Source organism: Ovis aries, chromosome 19, assembly GCF_016772045.2.
Source record: "Ovis aries strain OAR_USU_Benz2616 breed Rambouillet chromosome 19, ARS-UI_Ramb_v3.0, whole genome shotgun sequence".
NCBI lineage: Eukaryota > Metazoa > Chordata > Mammalia > Artiodactyla > Bovidae > Ovis > Ovis aries.
In genome coordinates this window covers 5876956-5884419 of record NC_056072.1, presented here as the reverse complement: position 1 = coordinate 5884419, position 7464 = coordinate 5876956, and positions in this window count along the sequence as shown.

Here is a 7464-nt window from a genome sequence, read left to right as displayed (position 1 = left end):
ATTATTTTCAAGGTGCTGTGTTGTACACTGTAGCATTCACTCATTTAATATACAGATATTGTATATACAGTCACGAATGAAACAAACATAGCATCTGCCTTCTGGAGGAGTTTCCAACCTAATAGAAACTTTCAGTTTCTACTTTGCCTTCTAAGGATAGGGTTAATACTTAATCCCCAAATGCATATTATATCCCATATAGTTTGCTAGAACTTTGGCTACTAATTAATAGTGATCTTCCTAGTAGCTAACACAAAGTGAGACATTTAAGCAGTAATTGTAACATAAGTTACACCTGCTGAGGAGATGCGACTCTATGCACATTTTGGGGATCAGTTCAGTTCAGCCATTCAGTCAACTCTTTGCAACCCGATGGACTGGAGCATGCCAGGCCTCCCTGTCCATCACCAACTCTCGGAGGCTACTCAAACTCACGTCCATTGAGTCAGTGATGCCATCCAGCCCTCTCATCCTCTGTTGTCCCCTTCTCCTCCTGCCTTCAATCTTTCCCAGCATCGCCTTTTCCAATGAGTCAGCTCTTCATATTAGGTGGCCAAAGTATTGGAGCTTCAGCTGGACATCAGTCCTTACAATGAATATTCAGGACTGATTTCCTTTAGGATGGACTGGTTGGATCTCCTTGCAGTCCAAGCAACTCTCAAGAGTCTTCTCCAACATCACAGTTCAAAAGCATCAATTCTTTGGTGCTCAGCTTTCTTTATAGTCCAACTCTCACATCCATACATGACCACTAGAAAAAGGATAGCTTTGACTAGATGGACCTTTGTCAGCAAAGTCATGTCTCTGCTTTTCAATATGGTGTCTAGGTTGGTCATAGCTTTTCTTCCAAGGAGCAAGCATCTTTTAATTTCATGGCTGCAGTCACCATCTGCAGTGATTTTGGAGCCCCTCAAAATAAAGTCTCTCACTGTTTCCATTATTTCCCCATCTATTTGCCAAGAAGTGATGGGACCAGATGCCAGGATCTTAGTTTTTTGAATGTTGAGTTTTAAACCAACTTTTTTTACTCCTCTTTCACTTTCATCAAGAGGCTCTTTAGTTCCTCTTCACTTTCTGCCATAAGGGTGGTGTCATCTGCATATCTGAGGTTATTGATATTTCTCCTGGCAATCTTGATTCCAGCTTGTGCTTAATCCAGCCCAGCGTTTCGCATGATGTATTCTGCATATAAGTTAAGCAGGGTGACAATATTCAGCCTTGATGTACTCCTTTCCTGATTTGGAATACTGTTGTTCCATGTCAAGTTCTAACTGTTGCTTTTTGACCTGCATACAGATTTCTCAGGAGGCAGGTCAGGTAGTCTGATATTCCCATCTCATGAAGAATTTTCTACAGTTTGTTTTGATCCACACAGTCAAAGTCTTTGGTGTAGTCAGTAAAGCAGAAATAGATGTTTTTCTGGAATTCTCTTGCTTTTTCAATGATCCACCAGATGTTGGCAATTTGATCTCTGGTTCCTCTGCCTTTCTAAATCCAGTTTGCACATCTGGAACTTCATTGTTCACATACCGTTGAAGCCTGGCATGGAGAATTTTGAATATTACTTTACTAGTGTGTGAGATGAGTGCAATTGTGTGGTAGTTTGAACATTCTTTGGCCTTGCCTTTCTTTGGGGTTGGAATGAAAACAGACCTTTTCCAGTCCTGTGGCCATTGCTGAGTTTTCCAAATTTGCTGGCATATTGAGTGCAGCACTTTCACAACATCATCTTTTAGGATTTGAAATAGCTCAACTATTTCAAATAGTTACATAGAGGAGATGCAACTCTATGCACAGTTTGGGGGATGGAGAGCATTTTTCCTGTTAGTTCTCATTAAAGAAATACTTCATAATGTAGAGAACTATGTTCTCAACATTATCTCATTAGTCAGCACAAACTGAATTTCAAAGCACTGTTTTCTATCATGTATTTCAATATAAGTGATGATGTAATGCCAAACGCAATTCAGGAAAATAAGTTCTCTGAGGAGAACAGAGCTCATGGGCAAGGCACACAGCTTTCTGACTTGACCCACTGCCATAATTTAGAGGGTCTAGAGTCTACACTCCAGAATGTATATGTGTATATATACACACATATATATAATATACATACATATACATATGTGTATATATATATATATATATATATATATATATATATATATATATATTACCATTATGGTTTATCCCAGGAGATTGGATATAGTTGTACAGTAGGACTTTGTTTTTTAATCCATCCTGTATATAACAGTTTGCACCCACTGATCCATAACTCCCACCCTGTCCCTCCTCCACCCCCACCTCCCCTTGGCAACCACACTCCGTTCTCTGTGTCTGTGAGTCTGTCTGTTTCATAGATAAGTTCACTTGCATCATATTTTTAAAGTTTTTGTTTATTTATTTTGGCTGCTGCGGGGCCTTTGTTGCTTTGCACGGGCTTTCTGTAGTTGCGGCAAATGGGGGCTACTCTTGGTTGCGGTGTGTGAGCTTCTCCCTGCGGTGGCTTCTCCTGTTGGAGGGTGCGGGCTCTAGGTGCGTGGGCTTCAGGAATTGTGGCGCACAGGCTTAGCTGTGCCACAGCATGTGGAGTCTTCCTGGACCAGGGATCCAACTCACACCCTCTGCATTGGCAGGTGGATTCTTATCCACTCTGCCACCAGGGAAGACCTGTGTAATATTTTGTGTCCCACATATAAGCAATATCACGATGCTTGTCTTTTTCTGACTTACTCACTTAGTATGATCATCTCTATCCATGTTGCTGCAAATGAGATGCTTATTATTAATATTCTTATTTTTAGGTGAGGAAACTGAGTTAGGGAAGGTAAGTTACTTTACTTCACCAGTGAATTAGTAGCTGGGCTTGGATTGGATCCAGGGGTGAAGTCTAATCTAAAACTTGTATTTTAAACCACAATATTAAAGATTTAGTGACAGGCTGAGAAATCTCAGGATTCAGACTCTTTTGGTTTCACAATAACAGGTACCCAGAAAACCATCACAGAATCCAGTGTCCAAACTCAGAGCTATGTCTATGAATTTCTTCCCTTCGCTTTATGGGGTTTCTCTGATTTCTATCAAGGCTTTCCTGATAGCTAAGTTGGTAAAGAATCCACCTGTAATGCAGGAGACCCTGGTTAGTTTCTGAGATCAGGAAGATTCACTGGAGAAAGGATAAGCTACCCACTCCAGTATTCTTAGGGTTCCCTTGTGGCTCAGCTGGTAAAGAATCCACCTACAATGTGGGAGACCTGGGCCCTGCATTGCAAAGATTCCCTGAATATGGGAAAGGCTACCCACTCCGGTATTCTTGCATGGAGAATTCCATGGACTAGGGTCACAAAGACATGACTGAGCAACTTTCACTTTTTGGGGGGTTTCCCTTAAAGAGTCTGTAGCTCAGTTAGTAAATAATCCACCTGCAATGCAGGAGACCCTGGTTTGATTCCGGGGTCAGGAAGATCCACTGGAGAAGGGATAGGCTATCCACTCCAGTATTCTTGGACTTCCCTGGTAGCTCAGCTGATAAAGAATCCACCTGCAATGCAGGAGACCTGGATTCAATCCCTGGGTTGGGAAGATCCCCTGGAGAAAGGAATGGTTATGCACTCCAGTATTCTGGCCTGGAGAATTCCATGGACTGTATAGTCCATGGGGTTGCAAAGAGTCAGACTAGACTGAGTGACTTTCTCTTTTTTTCTGATTTCTAGGATGTAAGGATTAAGGACGTGGTGGGCTGTTTTCCAGGCGTTATCTTTGGGCCAAAGTATGTTTGCTGGGCAGCCTCCTCGGTCCTCCTATGGGCTCTGTTCTCCCAGGTTCCCGCATCTGAATGCCTCCCACCCCTGGTCTCCCTCCCTGGTGGTCGGCAGTGGTAACTCCCACCCCTGGTCTCCCTCCCTGGTGGTTGGCAGTGGGAACTCCCACCCCTGGTCTCCCTCCCTGGTGGTCGGCAGTGGGAACTCCCACCCCTGGTCTCCCTCCCTGGTGGTCGGCAGTGGGAACTCCCACCCCTGGTCTCCCTCCCTGGTGGTCGGCAGTGGGAACTCCCACCCCTGGTGGTCCGGCAGTGGTAACTCCCACCCCTGGTCTCCCTCCCTGGTGGTCGGCAGTGGTAACTCCCACCCCTGGTGGTCCGGCAGTGGTAACTCCCACCCCTGGTGGTCCGGCAGTGGGAACTCCCACCCCTGGTCTCCCTCCCTGGTGCTCAGCAGTGGGAACTCCCACCCCTGGTGGTCCGGCAGTGGGAACTCCCACCTGTGCTTTCTCTAGTTCCTGCTCTGATTCACTGAAGTATAGATATTGTTTTGGGATCTCTTGTTTAGTTTCTTTCACTCATATCCTTTCCTCAGTGACCTGACTTTCCTATTTGCCTGTTTCCCATCGGTCAGTTTCTGACATTTTGAACATTTATGTTTACACTGTCCACATCTATGTTGAATCTACATGAAACGACCCTTGTCATCTACACTTGAAGAATTGGGCTATTTGTCTACATACCACTTGCCAAGGTTTTGTTTTTCCTACAACTGCCTTCTCTTGATGGGTCATTTATGGGCTTCTTTTCAAACACTGAGATCTGAAGACTTGCCTGAATTTTCTCCAAAATTGTGTTTCCCAGCACCATCTGGAGTTTTCTGTATCCTTTGCTAGTTCAGTTCTACACAGGCAGAATTTGGGCACCAAAAGGGATGCCTTTTCTCATACATTAAGCTAATAACTATTTTTCCAACCACATTTGCTCACAGAATCGAAACTATTCTCAAAATCCATTAGCTGAGTGCTGAGATCCCTGATGACTTAAACTTTGATGGAGTGAGAAATTAATCAATTTCTGCCTGGAAGGTTTCTGTTCGTGCTACCAGATTAAGGAGCCTCGCCAGAGCTTCTACTTGATAAACAACAGGAATGGGCAGCCAGACAAAGCCATCTCGGGTGGGACTCTGGGCCATCAGAGACCATGAGGGCATGTGGGGTTGGTGTTGGCACACTCGTCCCCCCTTTCAGGAGAGGACATGCTTACAACATTTGTAGGTGTCTGTCTAAGAGTGGGGTCCCTGACACAGAGATTTGAGTGACTTATGAGGGAGTGCTCTTCAGCAATAACCTGCTGGGGAGCAGAGGAAGGGGATGGGAAAGGGAATGAATGGAACACTTCAGTGGAAACAGTCTCACTTGCCGTTGGTCCATGGTGCTCTGGAGTGTGCACAGTGGCCTGCGACTGCTGCAGCTTGAAGGAAGGGGCTAGGCTTTTTAAAAATTAGTTAACTTATTCATCTTTGGCCGCACTGGGTCTTGGTTGCTTCGAGAGGGCTTTCTCTCTCGGTGGTGCACAGCCTTCTCACTTGTGGAGCAAGTGTTTCTCTTGTGGAGCACGGCTCTAGTGCAAAGGCTCGGTAGTTGTGGCACAAGAGTTCAGTTGCCCCTTGGTAAGTGGGCTCTTCCTGGACCAGGGATCAAAACCGTGTCCCCTGCATTGGCAGGCAGATTCTTAACCACTAGACCACCAGGGATGTTCTGGACTTTTTTTTTGAAACTCCTTATTAATTACCTGCCCCTGCCCCCCTCCTCTGTCTATCAACTTCTAAGCGTCCTCTGCCCACCTGATGATCTTCAGCCAAGTATTAATATAATCCCTGGCAAAGTGGCTTAGGTGAGCCATTAACTGCTATACTTGCAGCCACTGGGGCCTGGACACATCAGCTGGTCAAGGGTGTTGGCTGTTGTGGTTCCAATGGGGACCCACTTCCTGGGTTGATGATGATTTCCATCCATGTCCTCACGTGGCAGAGAGAGAGGGAGGTCTTGCCCTCATGACCTGTCCAACCTAATTACTCCTTACTCCCTGATAATGTCACATCAAGGTTCAGTGCTTCAGTGTATGAACTGGGTGAGGGACAGAAACATTCAGTCCAAAACAGCAGGAAGATGGAAGAATGGGTAGAGTCAGCCCCAGTGGATGTCTGCTCTTGGCTCACCAGGTATAACTGTGTCATGTGGCCACACGGAGCTACAAGAGTGGCTGAGAAAATGAGATTTTGGCACTTCTGGTCTCAGCAATAGAGGTAGGGAGGGGACCATGAGGCTGACATTGGAGGCTGGGCCAGATCCCTAGCAGTATCTCTGTGGAGCCTTTACTTGTTGGCATTGTTTTCTGAGGAGCTGCTTATTGATGACTGAATGTGGGCAACATTGCTAGTTTCCTTAAAAAGAAACGAGAGATGCTAATGAACTTTGGGGAACTTGCTGTCCACGGAGGGAGGTTGATCAGTCGGTCAAGACCTCTATTCAGTGTGACAAAGGCTATGAGAAAGGTCTGGCTCTCCACACTGTCCCACAGAATAGGAGGCCCAGAGAATGGACTTGGTCAGTTGGCTTGAGAGACGCAGTCGGTTCATCACATGTTGGAACAATATTCTTGGTGTCTAATGTGACTGGGGTGAGGAATATGTGGGAATTGGCAGGGATCCGTCACCTTGCAGATTTGGAGAATGGTTGGTGGTTAGATCAAGTTTATTGCAGAACGTGGAGTCCAAGCGCTCTTACAGAACCGTTGACAGGAGCTGGCCAGCGTGCTGCTGGAAAACCAATGGCTAAGCTCAACTCAGCTCTCACTCTGGGTCAAGTTCTGGGAGTCAAGCTCTTCACATTGATGAGCTCTCCTAACTCTCACAGCACGACTGGTCCCTAGTACATCCTCCCCATTTTACAGAGGAAGGAACTGGGGCTTAGGAAGAGTAACTCATCTCAGGTTACACAGCCCTAAGCGATGGCACCCAGTGTGTGAGCCTGTGTGCTAACAGTCATGTCCAACTCTGCAATCCTATGGACTGTAGCCCAGCAGGTTCCTCTGTCCATGGGATTCTCCAGGCAAGAATACTGGAGAGGGTTGCCATGCTCTCCTCCAGAGGATCTTCCTGACCCAGAATCCAACCCACGTCTCTGGAGTCTCCTGCAGTGGCAGATGGGTTCTTTACCACTAGCACCACCTGGGAAGCCCAAAGACACCCAGATCTGAGCCCAAATAGCCTCATTCCAGTGTCTGCTCTTAACTCTTGGTTAATTCAGCAGACATCTCCTGAGCCTCAGTGATGTCACAGATGCTGTTCTAGGTGCAGGGGATACAGTGCACAAGATAGACAAAACTGTGGTCCTTATGGAGCTTACCTTTTAGTGTAAGTAGCAAATACAATATTGTATAATGAATGAGTCTTATTATAACCTAATGAAATAAATAAAATATTTTAAAATAAATCACAATTTTATAAACCGCATGTAGTAATAATGTAACTATGTAATAAGAAGGCTTTACCTTAGTGGTAATGCTGCTGCCACTGTAGTACCCTGCCTCCTGGCAGAACTGGGGCCCAGTGTGGAGTTTGGGAAGCACAGGATGGGTCCTGGGGCCAACAAGGGGTGGAGTTGACACTTCTGTGCTGGTACTACAGCCTAAAAACTTGG